The 23,021-nt window shown below is 45.5% G+C and overlaps 1 long non-coding RNA gene and 1 pseudogene across 2 annotated transcripts in view; one reads left to right on the top strand and one right to left on the bottom strand.

Moving 5' to 3' along the window:
- Window positions 1-207: 207 nt before the first annotated feature.
- On the bottom strand, window positions 208-1,487 carry LOC112820123 (actin, cytoplasmic 1 pseudogene; annotated as a pseudogene).
- Window positions 1,488-6,722: 5,235 nt separating this feature from the next.
- LOC112819721 (uncharacterized) overlaps window positions 6,723-23,021 on the top strand; it is a 156,217-nt gene continuing 139,918 nt past the window's right edge. The window contains exons 1-3 of one of the 2 annotated variants that reach the window (XR_012376378.1): window positions 6,723-6,835; window positions 15,340-15,413; window positions 15,595-15,675. This is a non-coding gene — a long non-coding RNA (uncharacterized lncRNA). The remainder of the gene's footprint in view (window positions 6,836-15,339; window positions 15,414-15,594; window positions 15,676-23,021) is intronic. The other variant, XR_003206956.2, reaches the window with a different exon arrangement.

The raw sequence follows: 23,021 nt of genomic DNA on the forward strand, positions 1-23,021 counted from the left end.
TCTCACAATATTTGGAATGACTATTAAAAAAAAAAACAACAATGTACAATCAAAGTCCTCGGCCACATTGTAGAACTTTGGGGATGCTCGCTCCAACCAACTGCTGTCACCTTCCCCGTTCCAGTTTTTTAAATCCTGAGTCAAGCGCCAAAAAAAAAAAAAAAAACCCAAAAAATCCAAAAACAAAAAGACAATTCAAAAACCAAATAAAGCCATGCCAATCTCAACTCGTTTTCTGCGCAAGTTAGGTTTTGTCAAGAAAGGGTGTAACGCGACTAAAGTAACAGTCCGCCTAGAAGCATTTGCAGTGGACGATGGAGGGGCCGCACCCGTCGTACTGCTGCTTGCTGATCCGCATCTGCTGGAGGGTGGACAGCGAGGCCAGGATGGAGCCTCCGGTCCACACAGAGTACTTGCGCTCAGGGGGGGCGATGATCTTGATCTTCTTTGTGCTGGGCGCCAGGGCGGTGATGTCCTTCTGCATCCTGTCGGCGATGCCGGGGTACATGGCCGGGGTACATGCCCCCGGACAGCACTGTGTTGGCGTAGAGGTCCTTGCGGATGTCGACGTCACACTTCATGATGGAGTTGAAGGTCGTTTCGTGGATGCCACAGGATTCCATGCCCAGGAAGGAAGGCTGGAAGAGCGCCTCCGGGCAACGGAACCGCTCGTTGCCGTCGGGCAGCTCGTAGCTCTTCTCCAGGGAGGAGGAGGAGGCCGCAGTGGCCATCTCCTGCTCGAAGTCCAGGGCCACATAACACAGCTTCTCCTTGATGTCACGCACGATTTCCCGCTCGGCGGTGGTGGTGAAACTGTAGCCACGCTCCGTGAGGATCTTCATGAGGTAGTCTGTCAGGTCCCGGCCAGCCAGGTCCAGACGCGGGATGGCGTGGGGCAGTGTGTACCCCTCGTAGATGGGCACAGTGTGGGTGACCCCGTCCCCGGAGTCCATCACGATGCCAGTGGTACGGCCAGAGGCGTACAGGGGCAGCACGGCCTGGATGGCCACGTACGTGGCCGGGGTGTTGAAGGTCTCGAACATGATCTGGGTCATCTTCTCACGGTTGGCCTTGGGGTTCAGGGGGGCCTCGGTCAGCAGCACGGGGTGCTCCTCAGGGGCCACGTGCAGCTCGTTGTAGAAGGTGTGGTGCCAGATCTTCTCCATGTCGTCCCAGTTGGTGACGATACCGTGCTCGATGGGGTACTTGAGGGTCAGGATGCCCCGCTTGCTCTGGGCCTCATCACCCATGTAGGAGTCCTTCTGGCCCATGCCCACCATCACGCCCTGGTGCCGGCGGCGCCCCACGATGGAAGGGAAGACGGCCCGGGGGACATCGTCGCCTGCGAAGCCGGCTTTGCACATGCCGGAGCCGTTGTCGGCCACGAGCGCAGCGATATCATCATCCATGGCGATCTGGGGGTGGTGTAAACCAGTGGTGGCAGCGGCGGAGCGGCGAGGGTGAGGGGCCTGTGCTCGCGGGGTGGACGTGGTCTCGGCGGTCGAGGTCAATCATTTCTGACCGTAGTTGGTCTGGGAGAGGGCAGAAGATGCAACAGAGACAAGAGCTTCCCGGATGGCATGTTTCTGTGGGAGAGGCAGGCAGATGACCCTATCTCTACCATTGAGTTTTGAGTTGATCCTCGAGACAAGGTTCTCTTCTGCAAGGTCATCATGGCTGGAGATAGCATACTCTTACCCCTCTGGATGCCGGAGGCTGGAAGCTTATCCCAGCTCCTCAGGACTTATGGAAGGTTTAAGGATAGAGCCTGCTTACCCGCCATTACCTATTTCTCTTGGATATTGCAGGAGATAAAATTCCCTAAAACCCTTGGGCAACCATAAGTTTTAGACTCAAGATATAAATTCTCTGGTCACAAAATGATGAAGGAGTTTCTGCTAGTCAAGTTTCTTGATTGCAAACAATGGGCAAGAATTCTAGATGATTTAAGCAGAAAATGAAATTATTGAAAAGATTTGGGAGTTCTCAAAATCCCTGAGAAGGGTAAGGAATAAGGGCTAGATCACATGATAGAATGAGTTCAGCAAGGACACAGTTGCCACAGCCATTGGAACCTGGATGTCCCTGAACCCCAGATGCAGCTACTATTATGGCCCTTGGAACACAGATAAAGCTACTTCTCCATCAGGATGGAACCTCCCTGTCTCTACTTTGGGTTACTGGCACTCAATTCCAAGTCTAAGAGCAAATGAACCTGACTGGTGGATCCTGGGTCATGTGCCACCTCCTAGCTGCAGGGGAAGCTGGGAAATCAAGGATCTAGCTGGGAAATCAATTTATCTTTGTACAATGAAGAACTCCCCCCACATAGAAAGAGGCTTCAGGGCGCCTGGGTGGCTCAGTTGGTTAAGCAACTGCCTTCGGCTCAGGTCATGGATCCTGGAGTCCCAGGATCGAGTCCCATATTGGGCTCCTTGCTCAGCAGGAAGTCTGCTTCTCCCTCTGACCCTCCCCCCTCATGTGCTCTCTCTCTCTCTCTCTCAAATAAATAAATAAAATCTTAAAAAAAAAAAAAAGAAAGAGGTTTCAGGTACTGAGCAAACAAAAAATTACAAAGGTCCACTACTGAGTTCTAGGCTTGTTATTAAGGATATATTAGTGTGTCACTGTGTGTTTGTGGGGGAGAAGGAGAGCAGACCTTGAATTTGAGAACTATGGGGAAGTTGCTGGTGAGATCATTACATTTGGAAAATGTGATGTGCTGGTTATCTGCCTACTTATTCTCAGCACCATTCTTGCCCTTCAGTGTTCTACTCTGCACAGGACCTGGACCCCTGCAAACCTAGTCTCCCTTGGTAGGTTCAGCCAATGTGAAGCCCTAGTAGGAAGTTGGAAGGTGGAAAGAGGTGGGAAGGCATGTTCTCTCTCTCACCACTTCCCATGGAATCTTTGGGAGTGACTGTATCCTTTGCGGTTCAGCCACAACAGCTCAGCACTGGTCTGGGAGAGCCCTCCTTGCTGGTCCCAGGACTGCCCCCGTGGCCCCTCCTTGGGGGTTCTACCACCCTTTCTGGCACCCCCAGTGGTGCAGTCCTAGTGCATTCCCGGGCTTGGATGAGAACATGTTCTCGTCTCTGTCTCAGCCCTTGTAGAAGGAGCTGCTTTCTCCAGGCTCCTGGGTTCTGCCTTACCTCCCTTTCTCTTTTTCTTCTTTTAGCACTTCCCAGACTTCGTAACTAGCTCCCTGGGTCGAATCCCCTGTATTTGGAATACTAATAGGCTTCCTGTTTCCTCACTGGATTCTGACTGATGCACATGGTAATTTGGTAAAAACAATATGCCTGACATTTATAATATTCTCAATATCAAAGAGCTTTAATGTTTGGAATGCTGCCATTTCTTGCCTTTTCCATCTGGTAAACACATATGCACCATTCAAAACTTTCTTCAGACTTCAGTTCTCCAGGACGCTTTCCCTGATATCCTCCCCACCCTCTGCTCCCTAAGCCCCAAGGGACCAAATACAGGACCACTCTCTCTTAAGTAATTATGTGACAATAGTGTGCGTTGATGTTGACAGCGACAAACATGAAGATTAGACGTACATGTTTGTAGGATAATGCTTCCATAGCTTTTCTTGGGCAAGAGTGTTGATATTTAAGTCTGGAATTCTGGTCTAGATTCCATTAGTAGCTAACTGCAACCTCGGGCAAGTCAGTTGACTTCTCTGGGCTGCAGTTTCCCCTTTTGAAATATGAGTGGGTTCAACTAGGAGAGTGATTTCCAAATGTTTTTTGTGTGTAAGTTTTAAGTAATGCTATGTGGAAACCCAATACGTAAAACAGAAATAAATGCTCTGACTGAAGTTAGGAGTGGGCATTCCCAGTGCTCCTCTATCCCCAGAACTTTGGTAGTACCTCTGTCACACCTCTAGGGCTCCAAGGAGCAGAAGTGTAACTCTGCACTGGATCACTTTGTTTATATATTTTAGCTTTACACATACAGCTATGTGTAAAGTAGATGAACTGAAGCCAATTAAGGATGATGCTCATGCATTGTTCATATGATATTTGCACACGGCCTTATTTCTACCAATAGATTTGGGGAACCTGAGTACAAATCTTTCCTGAAATCATATCAAATAAGAGATGTATATTTTTGCCACTGGAAAACCACATCACATTCAATGGTAGATGTAAATGGAATCCTGGGGAAATATTTGAATATGGATGCTCCAAATCTTTTTACCATGAACCTGATAAGATCATTGTAATAGCTTTGAATGCTGAGGCTCAGTTACCCTATAACCAACATTCCTTCTTGAAACTAACCATATCTGTGTTGGTTCACCTTTTCCAACCCTGTATGTAGCCTAACTAATTGGCTCTACTGAGCTGAGGTGGGTATTCACCATCAACATAGCTTGATACCTTAGGAAACATCTTTGTAGCCAGCCACAATAGAGACAGTTGAGTGTTTGGATAAAGTTCAAGTACACTGACTTGTGCTTTCTTTATGGAGGGAAGAATCACAGGGGCATGGGCCAGAATAGAAGCAGATATTTTGAATAAGGCTGGGATCTATCTGGAGTTGTCCTTAAGAAGGAGAAACTTTGACCATGGGAATTAACACATGTTCTCTATTCAATTTTTCATCCTTATCATCATTATCTTTGCAGCCAACATCATTATCTTCAAAGGCATTGAACATTTACTATGTGTCAGGAATAATGCTCAGCACATCTAATTCTTACAACCATCTTTTTTTTTTTAAGATTTTATTTATTTATTCATGAGAGACAGAGAGAGAGAGAGAGAGAGGCAGAGGGAGAAGTAGGCTCCCAAGGAGCAGGGAGCCCGATGCGGGACTCGATCCCAGGACCCTGGGATCATGACCTGAGCTGAAGGCAGACGCTTAACCATCTGAACCACCCAGGCGCCCTCCTACAACCATCTTACCCTTGTTGTTTATAGATGAGAAAACTGAGGTTTAGACAAATTCTATTACTCACTCTTTTTGCATTCATCAGCTAACAAGTAACTGAACTTGGAGTCAAACCCACATCTGCTTAATTACCAGACCATGCTCATAAATGACATGCTACTGCCTTCCCACTTCCAGAACCGCACAATGCAAGGGTAAGCTCCCCATGCCTGTTTGTCTTTTAGCATGACGAAATTGCCATCACTAGCCTGTCCCCTCACACCACAAGGCCTGCGAAACCCCTATGGGAAACCTCCTGGTGACTTATCCTCAACTTAAAGCGGCTTCAAGCATTTGCCTTCCTTCCATGCCTGCAACTGCTGGGTATTGTTGAGCTGTCACCTGGCTTGGGGGACCTGCTGAATCAAGACTGAAACCAATTAACATAGGAAACTTGCCAAATCATCCTCCACACCCCCAGCAGACAGCCTAATTTCCTTGCTGATGAGAACTTCTCACTGGCAATGATCTTGTCCCTGCCATGGGGGATTTTCCAGGAGAATCACATGTCTCTCTTCAATGGCTGCAGAAAGTCAATTAATGAGCTAAAAAGGCAGAAATGAAGAAAAAGGTGGCAAGGAGATGAGCATAGAGAGCCAGAGAATGTGGCCAATGATTACAGAGAAGGCCAGTCATTTAAGCCATACTGTGGGTTCCATGAGAAAGATGCCTTGGTTTAATGGTGATGGGAGAGACCACACTGACTCCTGATCTCTGAAATCATCACCATCCACATGAGCACTGAAAGAGCACTAGACCTCCATTTCAATCCCTGAGTGATACTGACATATGGTACTTCCAGAGCAAGTTTTTCCCTTTTCTGGGTCGTATGGCATAGAGGTTAAAAGTGCAGGCCCTGGGCTTTAATTTTGAATCTAGTCTCCACCCCTTACCAACTGATTTTGAGCACATTATTTAATCTCTCCAAGACTTTGTTTTCTCAATTGTAGAATGGGTTAGTGATAATATTCATCTCACAGGTCTGCCACAAGGATAGAGGGAAATAATTCTTGCAGAGTAGTAAGGGCAGTGGCTGGCACATCGTAAGAATTCTCTGACTTGGGATGGTTTTGGCTGCAAGTAACTGAACTTCTGGCTCAGAGAGGCTTTAAAAGGAAGCGTGATAGCTCATGTAACCACAAGTTCAGGGAGAGGATGTCTTCAAAGTTGGTTAAATTAGTTCTTTGGTGATGTCCTCAAGAACCTGGTTCCTTCTATATTTCTGTTTTGTGATCCTGAGTTTTGGCTCCACAATCAAGCTGGCAATAGAATGGCTACTATGCAGATGTGTCAGTGTCCTAGGGAAGAAAAAGATCTGTCTTTCCCATGACTCTATGTGAAACAAAAGATTTTTTTTTTCAATCTTATCAGCAAACTTCTGTTTATGTCTCATTGGGTCACATGCCTGTTCTGACCAATCACTGTAAGAAGCATTTAACCAATGGAATCATCTGGGAGTTAAGGGGTATAGTCAGCTTCCCCTGAGGCTGCATGGAGGGAGGTTGTATGGCTGAACAAAATTGAGGTTCTGTTAGGAAAGAAGAAGGGAGATGTGGATACTGGCTAGCTATCTGACCGAAATCTCCATAATCAATAAATTTCACTATCATTTTTATTATTACCATCTTTATCATCAGTTTCTGCTTTAGACTACTTGCTAGCTATCCCAGTCTCTTTTGCATTCTGAGAATCATGACTCTGATCTTACCATGTCAGTAAGTTTGGTCTCTGCCTCTTCTGATGAGAAGGCAACTGAAATGTAACATTTCTGCTTCCAACGTTCATTCTCCAACCAGAAACACCTCAAGCCAAACACTCCAGGTATCCAGAACTACTAAGAAGGAGCCAAAGGAAATTGATTTCAAGATCCCAGCATCTGTCACTCACAACAGTGAGTTGTGTAACTGAGCCAATGACATAGTTGATTATGTGCCAAAGCCTTTTTCTACTTTAGGAACACGCCTGGGAATCCTTCCTCTCTTTAAGATGGCAAGCCCACCTCAAATAGAGTTCTGGATTGAAGGGTGGTAGATTTGAACATTTCTAGCTCATTGAGGTAGCTCTTCTATGTTTTGTGGTCGCAGATTGGGTGGCTAACACATTTTTTTTTTCTTTTTTAAAGAAGGACCCATGTGGATGGCTTGGTGAAAAATTACTCCCATTTTGGAGAAACAACCCAAAACATAATGACATATCAAATATTCCTCAGTTACATGGGACAACCAAATTTTTTTTAGCTCCTTCACCCCACAGCACAGTTCAGTTCCACATGCATAATTGAATTGATTTTTTTTCTTTTTAATTTAATTTATTCTTGGATTTGGTCACAAAGAAGGCTGCTTGTTGAGCAGATGGCATAGACCATTTCTGTGTGTTACAAGTGGTCAGTTCAATCAACCATCATCAACCCCTCATCTGCTAGTCAATTGGCCTGAGTCAACCAGAAAATGATGTGTTTGGTTCTGAGGGTAGACATGGGTCTATTGCCTCATAGTTTAGATAACATTTTTCCTCCAAGGGTCAGGTCAGACCCTGCTCTCTGATGTCATACTCCCAGGCAAATGGCAGAAATTCAGTACCACGGGAGTGTTCTCAATGATCAGCCAGGAAATCTCCAGAATCTGGCAGAGTGAATTATGGTTCATTGAGTAAGATGTTCATCACCCTCTTCTTAGAAATAAATTCCCTTTGCTTCATCAGAGAATCATGAACACTTAGTGCTAGAAATGACTTTGGAGGTTATGTGTTTAAATGTTTTTGCTGCACAGTCCATGGGGTGGGCCTAATTTGTGTCTGCTGCAGGGACTCTGATACAGATATTCTGTTTGTGTAAAGTCCCCATAGGCCTCTTAGGAGAGCCAGTGATGGAATATGTTGGAGGTGACTGCTCTAGGCTAAAATTCTTGGAATGAGATAGGGAACAAGGGTTGCCCCTTAACTCTTGAATTGACGCTAAGTTTGAGTCCAGTTCTTTTTTTTTTAAGATTTTATTTATTTATTTGAGAGATAGAGAGCATGAGAGAGAGAGAGAGAGAGAGAGAGAGAGAGCAAGCACAAGCAGGGGGAGGGGCAGAGAGAGAGGGAGAAGCAGACACCCTGCTGAGCAGGGAGCCCAAGGTAGGACTCGATCCCAGGACCTTGGGATCATGACCTGGGCCAAAGGCAGACACCTAACCAACTGAGCCACCCAAGCGCCCCTTCAGTCCAGTTCTTGAATGGCCTGTCAAAGAAAGGGGATAATTTTGGATGTGATACATTTTACATCTTGCCCTCTATCCTTGCCCCAAAAGACCTCTCCCAAGTTCCCAGAAGAGAAAACATGGTAAGAAATTATATGTATGAGTCAAAGAAAAGAATCATAACCCCAGGCTGCAAGGTACTGAGAACATAAGGAGACTCTGCTTAGGAGTCTGATTAAGAGTTTGCTTTTATGATTCCTGGAGTGGTGGAGGCATGATGAGAACAAAGTCTGGGAAAGTGGAGAAAGAGTACAGCCACTCATGAGCTAGAGAGTGTGTGACTGATTGATCAATGCTATTATGACTTGGCTCAAGGGGAGCAGTAAATATAATGGCCCAGAAGGCCTGGCACCAGCAGCTGCACATGAGAACTTTAGTGGTCACTAAGGAGGTAGTCACGTGAACTGAGCTCATCGATGTGTCTCCTTCCTCTAGGACCTTACATGTTGGGAAGCTTGGTTGACCTTCATTCATTCCAGTCATGGTGCCTTAACATTGTTGTTTGGAAAACTCTTCAACGTTTTCCCTCAGTCTCTCTTGCAAGCTAGTTAGAGTTGGTTCTGTTGATTGCAGTTCAATTACCCTCACTGTTATAGGGTCCCTTTATGAATTAACTAATTGCAAAATAGACAGACACCAGAGGAGTGAGTTTGGCCATTTAGGGGGGTTGAGCCCTGAAGCTGTCAGCTCATCACTGTCCTGCTACTCGAACACTGCCAAGCACAGCTGTATGTTCGGGCTATTGGGCAATGGAAATGTGTCAGTAGTGAATGCTTGGCGCTTCTCTGCAGGTGGAAGACACAGATGGTTAGCTGTCATGATACTTAGTCTTGTCAAAAATCATTGCTCTCTTTCTTGTCTCAGTCTGACCTGTGCCAACAGAAAGAGGGCTCTGGGAGTCAGCACAGCTAGGGACTAGTCCAGCTCAGGCTCTAGCTAGCTGTGTGACCAGGAGCCAGTCATTGTACCTCTCTGCAGTCAGTCTCCTCACCTGTGAAAGAGTGAAATAACACGCAGCAACCCAGCATACAATACCAAGAGCGGCAGAATGGGTCCGGTTCCCAGAAGCATGCTGGTGGGCCAGGTGGTGGTGCTGGTGGTGGAAATCTGCCTACTTAGGCTTTCCTGTTACCTTCTCTTTTGGTTCTTGAGGTACTTGTGGGGAACTCTAGAGGTCTGAGGAACACATTGATGACAAGATCACTAAATGATTTCTAAGGAACTTTCCAGTCTACAATTCAATTTATTTTAATTATTATTATTAGAAAACAGTCACATTCCCATTTCCTCCAGCCCTTCATTAACCGTAGTCCTCATCACTCCACACACTATACCTTTTCTGTGTGTACAGGGAAAGGGGAAAAATGGGCTGTTTATCTGTTTAGTGCTTGCTGATTAGATCTTCTCTATTTGTGAAGATGGTCCTGATTACTGACAATATGCCATGGAGCCACCAACAAATCCGGTAGAACATTCTCCTGCTGGAAGGAACCTTCCAGGTCACTTATGGCCACCTGTCAGGCTTTTCAGGGCTCCATGGTCCTGAAATAAACTTACGGAAGCACAATAAGTTCTGAAAGCTCCTAGTCCTTAGAGCCCATGTTTGGATGTGCTAAGGATAAAATGCTTCTCTGAGAGCATCCTCAGAGATGCTTATCCTCTGAGAACATTTCAGATCAATTTATAAAACTGGTACGTAAAGGTGTAGAAGAAATGTCGGCATTTCTATTCACCCATAGTCCTTTCCCATAGAATCTTCCCTCCCCTTCTCTCCTTGGAAAATCAGCTAACGAGGTGCTGAAGGATCCATGTTTGTATTAGGTGATCCTTCCCTGATGCCTGCCAACCATTTCTGATTGGTTTAGAAGTGGCCATTTGACTCAGGTATAACCGAAAAGCTCCCCTCTACTGGGACACAGAGTCCTTGTCATTTAGCTGTTGATGGACATGGAGCTGTATGGGAATATGGCTCTGGGACAGCTGCCATGTTGGGCCATAAGCAATAGAGGAAACAAGAATGCCAAGAAGAGAAGATAACATATACACAAAGAGAAGGTAGACAGCAGACAACGCAAGGGAGGAGAGGGAGAGAGGAGAGGGAGGGAGGAAGGGGGGGGAGAGAGAGAGAGAGAGAGAGAGAGAGAGAGAGAATTTTCTGATATTCTCAGTCCACAAGGCTGCTTAACCTTCCTACATTTAGTTTTTCTTTAGCATCCCTTGGATCCTTCCATCAAACCTGAACTGTTACTTGAACTAGCCACAATAGGCTCTGTTCTTGGCAATCAGGCAACCCTTAATTAAGACAAAAGACTTAATGAAACAAGTCATGGCACCATCTACCCTGAAAGAGCTTGTTCATCTCTTTATTCACTCAACTGATATTTACTTAACCTCAATGTGCCAACACTGTGGATAACAGCATGAAGGATACAGTGATGAACAAATATTTAGGGACTGAAAATGATTTCAAGTGTGAAATGGCTGAAAGGTCCAGCTTGGTGAGGAGACAGCGTGTTGACTGTCATCCTTTATTTGAAGGGAAGTGATAGGAAGAGGAATTAGACTTGCTTTGTTAGCCCCAGAGGGCATAAGAGAGTTGATGGACAGAGATGAGATGGGGCAGATTGGGCCTGAGCACAGGACAGAATTTTGTAGCAATTTGGCACTGTTTAAAGATGAAACAGATTGTCTTGAGAGTTGAGTTTCTCCTACTACTGGGCCAAATGACCAGCGTTTGGGGATTTTGTGGGATAGTTGCAAACATTGGAGGAAGGTTTAGATTGTGTAACTTCTAAGATTCTGCCCCAGAGCTCTAGATTATAATTTTACCTTGGACCTTTAGGTTTGCATGATTTCACGCAAATTATTTAACTTCTCTGGAGCAGGTTCTCATCTGTGAAAATTAGGATAGGAAACTCTCTGGCTCTGTGGTTGTGAGGAATAAATTATACGGCACTTAGTAAATCCCTGGCACAGAGAAGGGATTCAGTAAATGAGTGTTTTCTTGATTCTTCTCTGTGACAGGTGACAGGTGAGGCTTTTCTTTTCTTGAAACGCTGCTTTCCCCACTGCTGCTGCCATTTCTGGGACGTTCTTTGCTTTAAGCACCTGTATAGCTCATGAAGGCAATATAGCTTATGTCGTATTCTTGCTTAGCAGAGGGCTGTGCACAAAGGGGGGCCTTTGTATATACTAGTGGATGGGATTCAATACGGAGTCTTAGCTAACGGCCCCCAAGCCGAAACTTTCACGAGGATGCATTTCTTCTCTACCCTTTAAAATTAAACACTGAGTCACAAGTAGACACTTGTCCCCAAAGAATTGCATGCATGTGTGCACGCAGACTGCACCTAATAAATGCACAAGGCGTGCAGACAGACATGACCGTGTTCATCCACACTCACAGAGAGGCACCGACCTTCACTTCCCCCTCCCCCCAATCAAGAAGATAGAGGAATCCGCCTGTGGGATGAGTCACAGAGGCGCTTTGGATGAAAGTTAGAATTCAGCATCCCCGGGGAATCTTTATTTATAGCCTCAACTGCTGGAGAGGGGGCTGAAATCATTCCTGAGGAGCTTCAGCGATGGAGAGTGATAAGATAACCAAAAGATGTCGTTCCCACCACCGAGCTCTGTTAGAGGCAGGCGCCTGTTGCCGCTGAGCCGAGAAGCGCTGCGTCACTCCAGGGCTCCTGTTCACAGGGAGGAATTGAACTGCCTGCCTTCTAGTTGGTCCATCGGTCGCTGCTGGGCTCCTTTCCCCAGTGCACAGGCAATCTCGATGCTAATCCTAGCAAATCCCCCCAGCTCCAAACAAACAGAAACCTCTGTGGGCTTGCAGAGGTCACTGATCACAGAGGATGCATTTTAGATTCGTAATGATACAGTCTAATCCACTGGCCCAATGGTCCTGCCTCTGTCAACAGTGTGGTTTCTGTAATGAGCAGAGCAAGAAGCGTGGGGAAAATGCAACGTTGGATCCAACCTGCCTTCCCGAGGGAGGGGGTGGAAAGAGGCAGCTGGCTCTTTGCTGGGCATTGAGGGACAGTCTGGTGGGGGTAGGGGTGGGGCAGAGAGTGTCTCATGTACTGTTGCACTCCTAGCCCCCAGCACACTGCCTGACATAGAGGCAGTCCCTAGATCTTAGTTGAAAATGGATACACGCATGACCTCTTTAATTTCCCAGTGTGTGAGAGCCCCAGTTATAGTTCTTGGGTAAGATTTGTGCTTGAGAGGAAAGAATATTTTCTAGAGAGCCGGGAAGACCAGGGCTCTAATCCTGCCTCTTCTAAAAGACCTTGGGCAAGTCACCTAATCTCTCTAAGCCTCAGTTTGCTCATCTGTAAGATGGGGACTCGTGAATACCTATTATGTTTTGGATGCTATGCTAAGTATTAGAGAGAGTGCAAGTATGTTACTTCACTATGGTTTATGCTACCTGGGAGGAATGGATATCAAGTTATTATCAGCCAATATAACACTTGAATTGAATTAATTGGTTAGATTGTACCAGGTAGGAAACAGTACCCACCCTACCCCACCAAGACTGCCTGGGATGGTTTTTTTTTTTTTTTTAAGATTTTGTGTTATTTATTTATTTATTTGAGAGAGAGAGAGAGAGAGAGAGAGGGTGGGCCTTCGAGCATGAGTTGGGGGGGAGGGGCAGAGGGAGAGGGAGAGAGAGAGACTCTCTCAAGCAGAGCCTATGCTAAGTGTGGAGCCTGACAAGCAGGGCTTGATCTTAGGACCCTGAGATCATGAAGATCATGACCTGATCTGAAACCAATAATCAGATGCTCAACCCCAACTGAGACACCTAGGTGCCCCTGGGACGGCCTGTTCTGTTGGACCCTTATTTCCAAGCCCTGTTCTGAGTGTGAGTTTTCCTCAGCTCCCACTGTTCTCCTTTGGCTCACTTGTGCTCCTGGACCTCTGCTCCTAGCTGAGGCGAGAGATCCCTTGGACCGGACACCAGCTGCCCAGTGCAGACTCTGTGCTCTGCCTCACATGCTTTTCCTCTTGGCCCTTGACCCTCACTTGTCTCCTGGCCCTGAATGGTTTAGGTATAAGCTCCTGCTCTTCTTCGAACTCTACTGCTGGTCCGAACCTTTCCAACATGTCAGGGCTGCCGGAGACTGGCCTGGCATTTGGTCCTGTCAGTTTCCACCTCTGATTCTTCGGGTTGGTTCAGCCCTGGAGTCCTGAAGGGACCAAGCTGAAGAGCCCTGAACCTACCTTTCAAAGAGAGAGAGCACCAAATCCAGCACTTGAGCTTTGAAGTAATGCCAGGGGAGGTCAGAGGGCGAGGGAAAACAGGATGTGAGTCCGGGGAGAGCAGGAAAAGTCAGGAAGTGGAGGACAATCACCTTAATGGTATAATGTCTATCCTTACTCTTGCAATAAAGAATGGTTATTGCAACCACCATTAAAACATCATTTCCTAGACTGACAGAATAATGTAATGATTATTAAAAGCTCAGTCTTTTGAACCAGACAGATCTGAGCTTGAAACCTGGCCTTATTTCTTGCTAGCCTGGGCGAGTTGCACCCTCTTTCTGAGCTTTGGGTTCCTCACCTGTAAGATGGGGTCCGAAATGGTCCCTGCCTCATAGACTTGTTGAGAGCATTAAATGAGACACTGGATATAAAGTGCTTAGCACAGGGCCTGCGGCACAGTACACCGTCAATAAAATGGTGGTTATGATGACTGAGATTTGTTCTTGTGACCCCTGCTTTACTGGCTGCTCAGGGTCATCAGGAGGACCCCATAAGATAAAGAATTGAACATGTTTAGAAGAAGACTGGAGGGCTCGATGTCCACAAAGAGTATTAAAATAATTATCTTCTTTCTTGGTTTTTGAAATTTGCTAAATGATTGGACATAGATTGGGTGCCTCACAGCCAGAGGGTGTGAAGGACTCCCCCAGACCCGGTTCCTGTATGACATTTTGATCTGGTGCAGTGGGATGGAAGGGGCTTCAACTGCATCTTCCTACCATCCCGGGGCCTTCTGGGCTATCAACATTGCTCAGGCTTTCAAGCTTAGCAGAGTGGGCTATAAGTGGGGAGGACCAAGAGCTAAAGCTTTATTTGCCAACCATTTCTCAGAGCCTCTGGCTCTGAGGCTGCCTGGGACTGAGTGATCCAAGGAGGTGACAGAGGACCAGGCAACAAGCCCTGATTTATGACCCAAGGTTCCCATTCTAGAAGCCACATCATTAGTCCCTTTGGGAAAGAGCTTTAACCAGCTGAACTGCCTTTCCAGCTGCAGGATTGAGTCCCAGGCCTGCTCCCAAGGGCTACTCCTTTTTATGTACCCCTTAGGGGGAAGAAAACCTGTAGAGCAAAATTCTGGGACTGGGTCTGTATGGGAACCTGCCCTCTTACTGGCCAGGCAAATGCAGTGGAAGATAGGGGTGGTAGAGTTCATAATATATGCTGGGCATACATAGAGTCCAGAAGAAGGGACAAATAGTCTTTTACTTTGTGTTCCAGTCTTTTTTTTAAAGATTCATTTATTTATTTGACAGAGAGAGATAGTGAGAGAGGGAACACAAGCAGGAGGAGTGGGAGAGGGAGAAGCAAGCTTCCTGCTGAGCAGGGAGCCCGATGTGGGCCTCAATCCCAGGACCCTGGGATCATGACCTGAGCCGAAGGCAGACGCTTAACGACTGAGCCACCCAGGTGCCCTTATATTCCAGTCTTATCTTACAACCTCTACAGACACCACAGTGGCTAATGGTGCTCCACCACATTTCAGTTTTTCCCTAGCATCCCAGTTGATATGGGACCATTATAGTAGAATTTTGGGATACCCCATGTGGCCACACCTTTCACCAGTGGTAGGTATTACAAATACCTACCATTCTCCCCATCTTCCTTTCTAGCATAACTGTGTGGGCAACAATGTGCTAAGGTGGACCCCTCCACTAGATCCAGGCATGAGCCATGTTTGGTCTCACTCAAACATGACATTTCTAGTCCCATTTGCTAATGATTGGTTTAGGTGTGGTCATGTGGATTAGCTCTAGCCAATGGGACCGGAGGCAAAGTCTCCTGTAACCATCTAAAAAGATTTTGCTTTTTGATAAGAGAGAGACATGTGAGGAGAAACTGTGGTCTCTCTTTTCTTTCTTTTGTATGTCATTGGGTGAAGATGTGGTGCTTGAAGCTGTGACAACTATCTTGCCACCATGAGGGAAAAGCCAAGAGCACAGGGCGTTGAAATTGGTGAGCCACTGATCTAACCCTGAATCTAACTGCCAACTTGAAGATTTTCTGTTAAAGTATTAAAAGTCCTTATTGTTTAAACACATTTAGTCAGATATTGTTACGTGTATCAGAAAGCATTCAGGGAAACCTCTCTTCATTTGACTCTCTCTTTCCTCTCCCTTCCGTGCCTTAACCTAAGGGACTCAAACTTGGCTGCCTGCAGGGACCAGCGTGAAAATACAGAAAGGTGAACCTGGAGTGGTATTAGAGAAGCAAACTGGTGAGTGAGTGCTTCTTATAAAGGGGCTGGTGCTGGCCATACAGGAATGCTGGCGTGGTGTGGCTAGATGTTTTTACTGTTCAAGACAAACTGGAAAACTGCATTTTTATGTGGAATCTCTCAATTTTATATGTGCATTTACATTTTAAAGAAAGATACTGTATGGAGCAAACCAACACATCTGAGTACTCGGTATAGTCCAGAAGTCACACATTTGTGCCATGACAGTTCATCCCAAAGTACCATCTCTTCCTAGCTTGATCACAAGTGTGGCCTGTCAATGACTTCTTTCAGATTTTGTGTTGGGTGGGGCTGTGGCTGTGGGCTTGGGTGATACAGGGATGGGAAATGAAGGATGGGGGAAGGAAGGATGAAGGTGACAACTGTGGCCTGCTATTAAGGTGGAACATCTATAAGACAACAAACTTTTACCTTGTGGGTCAAACCTTTTCTTCGCTTAGGTCCTGAGTGTGATTTTTACAGAGAGGATTACTGTCACTCCACCAAGTCCCATTACCAGTGGTCCCCTTTTCTTATTCGAACATCACTGTTGTTCAGGTTCTAAAAAGGGAATTGAGGAGAGTCTATTCCACCAAGTAGCTAGAGGGCCAGAAAGTTGGATGCTGCCTCCTAGAAGGCTGCGATCCACAGGACTTGGTGAGTGCTGTGGAGACACACATTCTGTCTGGGAACAAGCCTTCTCAGGCCCATTTAGTCCAATAAGTGCACTGTTCTTTTTATTTATTTATTTATTTTTTAATTTTTAAAGAGTTTATTTATTTATTTGAGAGAGAAAGAATGAGACAGAGAGAGCATGAGAGGGGGGAGGGTCAGAGGGAGAAACAGACTCCCCGCCGAGCGGGGAGCCCGATGCGGGACTCGATACCAGGACTCCAGGATCATGACCTGAGCTGAAGATAGTTGCTTAACCAACTGAGCCACCCAGGCGCCCTGTACTGTTCTTTTTAGCAAAATAAAAATATCCCGTGGAAAATCCAAGGACACTGTCTGCAGAGAGAGGCTTGCACCGAAAGATCATTCCCCTTCCATGCTAAGAGCATTTTGGTGGGTGGGTAAATACAAACACAGCGCCCTAGGGAAGGCCTGGATGGCTGTGGACATTTTAGATCTTTGCTAAACTCACTTTCCATGGACCTGCTCCTCAAGGGCAAGTTGAGTCCTGGCCCCTGCGTGACCCAAGTAGGTTGTTTATTTTTTTTTTTAAGATTTTATTTATTTATTTGAGAGAGAGAGAGAGAGAGTGAGAAAGAGAGAGAGAGCCCAAGACGGGGTAGGGTCAGAGGGAGAGGCATACTCCCTGCTCAGCAGGGAGCCCGATGTGGGACTTGATCCCGGGGACTCCGGGATCATGACCTGAGCCGAAGGCAGTCGCTTAACCAACTGAGCCATCCAGGCACCCCCAAGTAGGTTGTTTAATTTAAGTCCACAGGCTGTAAAATTGGAAATCTTCATGTTTGCTTTTAGGTCATCAAATTAAAAGTTTTTGGAGTGCCTTAGTTGAAAGGCATCAGAGAAAAGCTAACATGAACTTCATGCACTGTACTGTGTAGAGCCCAATGATGCCCTCTCGATGACAAGGGAGGATGAGTCACCACCAGCTTCAGGGATTGAGAAGAAATGTCAATGAAGCCATGAATAATAGGTGCTGTACTGACACTTAAGAAGGCTAAGGACAAGAATTAGTTGGCAGGGAAGAAAACAGTATGCGGGGGAGGCCAGCCCCAATCCTGCAGAGCCCCTGTAGCTCATTGCCGTTTGATTGAATACCCAACAAAATAGGGAATTTCTTTCATTTTAAAGGAAAAAATGTGGATATGTTGGAGAGAGGGGTCCCTTTTCAAGGGCAGAGAGGTGGACTTGATGGCTTCTGGAAGCCCCGTCAGGCTCCAGGCCTTTATCATAACCGAGGGGGCTGACAGTCAGAAATCAGTGAATTCAATCCCTTCTCCAAACATCCCGGGCTCTTCAGAAGGAAATTCTGCAGAAGGGCAGAGCCTGACCTTGGCTACTTCTAGGTAGACCCCAACATCCCAGGAGTGCTAAGGAATGTTAGGATGCATTTCAATCTTTGCCATCAAGACAGTAATGGTTCAGAAGACATTTTCTGCCCTCTGCATAAGGAATAGGAAGTGAGGTTAAAGAGTTGATGATTGTGTTTCCACAGACCTTCTGATTAAATACTTTGCTGGTGTTTCATCCTGGGTGGACCAGCAAAGGATGATCACCAAGAAAATGACCAAATACCTTGTCATCTGATAGTATCTCCACTTGCTTGTCAGTTTAAAGCGGTCAGAAACATCTCAGTAAGGGCGTGTAGACTGTCTCAGAGGAGAGAAGGTGATACCACCCCACTGCTTCCACTTTGATGGACGTTGCTGCATCATCAACTAGTATGTGCAGATTGAGGAGTGTGGGCCAAGATGAGAATGTTAGTAACAGCAAAGCCTGTTGTAGGTTGGGTTCTCTAGAAGCAGATGTGAGACGGGTTTTGGTGTTAGGGATTAACACCTGTGGAAAGGAGATGCCTGGGCAGCTGGAGAGGCTGAACTGTGATTCTTGTTCCCATTGTCCTGTAGTAGGCCAAAAGGACTGAGCCTTTATCTGTCACTGGATATGCGCTCTGGGGAAGGGTACAGTCTTTTTTTTTTTAAAGATTTTATTTATTCATTTGAGTGAGAGAATATGAGAGAAAGAGAGCACATGAGAGGGGGAGGGTCAGAGGAAGAAGCAGACTCCCTGCCGAGCGGGGAGTCCGATGTGGGACTCGATCCCAGGACTCCAGGATCATGACCTGATTCGAAGGCAGTCGCTTAACCAACTGAGCCACCCAGGTGCCCCGGAAGGGTACAGTCTTGAACAAAGTGGCTCTCGGGCAGCTCAGCTGAGAGCACCTGCAGCAGGGGGCATGGTGAATTCTTCCTTGAATGGACATCTGTGTCCTTCACAAAATCCAAATCTCAAACCCAGAGAAGGTCCTCTTACAGATGTGATAGCCATGAAACAGCCCCTTAGAACCCCACGTTATCTCCTGACCAAGGCATTTGGACAAAGCAACTGAAATGTCCGTGATGGTGGTGAGAATGATGATAACAAGAACTCAGGCTTTGGATTTGGATGGACCCGGATTCAAAGTCCATGTGAAAACTTAACCAGATGTGTGACTCTGGGAAATTAATAACCTTCGCTGAACTCCATGTCCTATTCTGTAAAGTGAGGATAATAATATAAGCTGGTCCTGGGCTTACTTGTCTTCAGGTTCATACTTTCCCTTACTTCCTCAGTTCTGGGTCAAAGGAGCAGATCTCTGCAAGCTGCGGTTCCCAGGCTCCTGTGTTGCTTGCTGGCTTCTACTTGGGTTTGGCCAATGGTGGGATGTCTCGGGGCAAGAAGCCAGGACATTTCTCCCTTCTCCATCAGCTTCAAGTGGTATCTCTGGCAACAGCTGTGTCTCCACAGAGGGGAGCTAGAATTAACATGATCACACTTTAAGGGCTACGTGTACAGGTTTTAACAATGTTGATGAGCCAGTGTCTTAATAAAGATTATTTTAGTTGATTAACCATCACTCATATAAAGGATGGGAATTTTGGTTAGGACATGGAAAAGCCTATGATGGAAGTATGTCGAGGCTTGTACTGCAGGGACGTGATGAGCAAATAAACTAGAGTGAGGAGAGCTTCAGGGTGTCAGATAGCGGCAGTGAGGCAGAGGAGGGGACCCTACAGTAGAAGGTGTTTAAATAGTTGTGGAAGTAAAAACTGTCAGCGTCACAGCTCTGCAAAAAATTAGACCCTCAAAGATGTTTGAAATGAACATTCAAAGCCTGTCAAAATAGAGCTTCAACCCACTTTTATTACTCTTTCTTGAATCTTGTAGTGGGTTGAATGGTGCCCCCCAAGTTTTAACCCCAGGTACCTAGACAAGTGACCTTACTTGGAAATGAGTTCTTTGAAGATGTTAATTAAGGGTGTCAAGATGAGATCATGTTGGATTTCGAGTGAGCCCTAAATCCAATGACTGCTGTCCTTTTTAGAGAAGGGAGAGGGAGGTTTGAGACACAAAGATACAGGGAAGATGGCCAAAGACAGAGGTAGAGATTGGAGCTGTTTCATCACAAGTCAAGGAATGTGGGAACCACCAGAGTCTGGAAGAGGCAAAGAACGAAATATCCCCTATAGCCTCCAGGGGGAGTGAGGTCCTATGGACACCTTGATTTGGACTTCTGGCTTCCAGAACTGTGAGAGAATAAATTTCTGTTGTTTTAAGTCACTTGATTTGTGGTGGTTTGTTACGGGAGCCCTAGGAAACTAATACAGACCCAACTTTAGGGCGGTAGTGTTTCACTGAGCTATTTCTTGGGAGCCCAGCTCTTTGCTGACTTCAGGTTATGTTACATTGGACATGCATCATATTTCTATTTCATGCATGCACATTTAACCATGTGGCAAAACTAACAAGAGATAGGCTAATTGATAGATTGACAGAGGCAGAGAGAGTATGTTAATAGTCAAGCTATCGCCAGTTCTGCCCACTTTCCACACAGTAAGTGGTGAGTGCCCTCCCGGGAGCATGCAGACAGCATGGCAATGACTGCTCCTTCTCTTCTCTCCCCTGGACCTCACACGATGTGTGCGCTCCGTATTTCAGAACTCCCATTTTTCATACATCATGGTACCTCAAAGCAAACTCATAGACTCACTTGATGCTCAGCTGAAGCAACCGAAATTTATTTCAGGACTAGAAAAAACACTGGCGGTATTGGATTTCTTGACACATAGTATGCAATTCTCCAACCTGGTCCCTGCTGACCATCATCTAGTTGTGATTGTTTTTTTCCTGCCTTATTCATGATTTTAAAACCCAAACGCTGAGTGAAATTTAATTCCTTCGAATTCGCTTTGCTTAGAATTTCCTAGTATGCTTCAACATGTCACCTTTTCCAAAAATTTTCCCTTCATCTCCTCATCTGTGTTGAATTTCTAGACTCTTCAACTTCGATAATATTTCCTTCTATCTTGTTGATGTATCTTTGCTTATGGGAACTTGTGCACATACCAGCCTCCCTGACACAAGTTCCTTGAGGCTGGGGACTACATATCATTGAATCCCCCATAGATAAATAGATGGATGGGTGGATGGATGGATAGGTGGATTGATGGATACATTGATGAGTTTATAGATTTCAGAGAAAAATCAAATGGAAACTAGTAGCTAAAGTGAAGAAAACCTGTCTACACTTACACTGCCTAATGTGAGGCTTGATGCACAAATTGAGACTCAGATTGACAGGTGACTCCATACCCTTGCAGCTAGCTGGCTTCATTTCTCTGTTGACTTAAAATAAAGCCAGGCATCAGCGCCCCCTTTAAAACACTGGTGCTGGGACACATACTGTATCACAACTCAGCTTAAATGTCAGTTCCTCAAAGAACGCTTCCCTGCACCTTCCAATCTAAATGAGTCCTTCTGTCCTCTGTCATACGCTGTCATGGCATCTTCTTTCCCCCTTCATAGTGAATGTCATAGTCTAAAGTTGTATTTATATTTTTTGTGACTTTTAGTTTAATATATTTTATATCCTCCCACCTCCTGGCCGACTTTAAACTCAAGAAAGGTAGGATTCATGTGTTTCTTAACCCTGGTGACCTAATGTCTAGCTCAGTGCTTGACATATACTACCACTGCTACGAACGTCTAACATGAATCAACTGTGTGTCGTGTGTCAAACACCGTTCAAAAGTGCTTTACATAAATCATTTCCTTTCATCTTCAGAGCATAAGCATGAACTTTTATTATTCCCATATTATAGGTGAGGAAACAGAGAGTGAGAATGTGGTGTTGAGATTTAAACCCAGCCATGCTGGTCCCAAAGTGAGGACCAGTCACTAAATATTTGTCAGATAAATAAATGAATCATGATAAATAGTACTGTGTATTGAGGCACTCTGGGACTCAGAACTGGGAGGACATGTATATATTTTCTGGGCTAACCTCCTAGCCCTGCAGTAATATCTGCACTAGCTATTTTGTTAGTTCTTCAGATCCTTCTGCAACATTTCTGGCAATGGAGACTCACTAACTTTTCTGATGGGACGACTAACCATTGGGATGCTCTTCCTTACATGACACTGAAATCCACTTCCATGGTATTTCTACCTGTGGATACTTGTTCTACCCTCAGCAGTTTAAAAGAATTTTAGTCCTTCCCACATAGCACTGAGAAGAGTTTCCAATTAGATGACAGCTTCTGTCCCAGCAATAGCTCCAACTTCTTGCTAAACCATAGCGTATTGGTATCCCAATTAAACTGTGGTGTCCGTATCCGGATACAAGGTTTCTCAGGCATGGATAGTGCAGGGTGGAGTATGGTAGGATTATTCATCTCTGTATCCACGGGGACTGATGTGCTGCTTGTTGAACTGAAATGGAGAGATTTCATAGTGGTAATAAAAATCCTTTTATTTTATAGCTGAAAAGTCACAAAACAGTTCTGCATGTTTGATTTTAGCTGATTTTCTCTACAGCATGACTTTTGACCTGCATTACTTTTTGATCAGATGTTTTAGGACATAAGAGCTACAAGCAGTGTGAGAAGTACTCTGAGGCCCAGAAAGACTGAGTGGCTTGCATAGGGTCAAGCTAGTAATAAAATTAGGATTCCTCCTAAAATTGGTACTTTCTGGAAACTATGTCCTTACCATGATCTCCTATATACTTGCTGGGTTTCCCTACCTCTGGTTCTTTTCAATATGTTAACTGTGGTCAAAATTGTATTGGCAGTGAACTTCCTGTCATTGGAGGTGTGCAAACTGATAATTAGATGACTTTTGGGCAAGGATATTATACCTACAATAGTTGAGACATCTAATGAATATGAGTTAAATAATCTTTCAGTCTCATAGTTCTATGCCACCAATAGACTGCCTAGGGGTCAGGTAGAGTTTTAGGCATAAAGCTTTGAAGAGTTCTGTCAACCAAATCATTTCTGAGTATAGCCACAAAGCTTCTCACCTAAACTGGTAGAAGCCAAGATTATCATTCTTCAAGACTAAAACACCACCAGAAATATACAACTCTTCAACACTGATTATCAACAACTTGTGGAAATTCCCCAAGACCTTTTGTCCAAATCCTGCTCGTTCACTCCCAGCTTGACTTCTAGCCACTCTGAGTAGTCTTTCTCAATCCTGTCAACTAAAATGAGACTTTCCCTCCCACATACCACCCTGCCGCTTGGTATCTTTCCTGTAAAACTTATTAAAGTCTGCCTTATATTATGTATGCTTTCTTGTTTCATTTTAGCGATCAGTATGGATTTATGTAT

Source organism: Callorhinus ursinus, unplaced genomic scaffold, assembly GCF_003265705.2.
Source record: "Callorhinus ursinus isolate GAN/ISIS: 27379988/994484 unplaced genomic scaffold, GSC_fseal_2.0 scaffold3, whole genome shotgun sequence".
In the NCBI taxonomy this organism is placed as follows: Eukaryota; Metazoa; Chordata; class Mammalia; order Carnivora; family Otariidae; genus Callorhinus; species Callorhinus ursinus.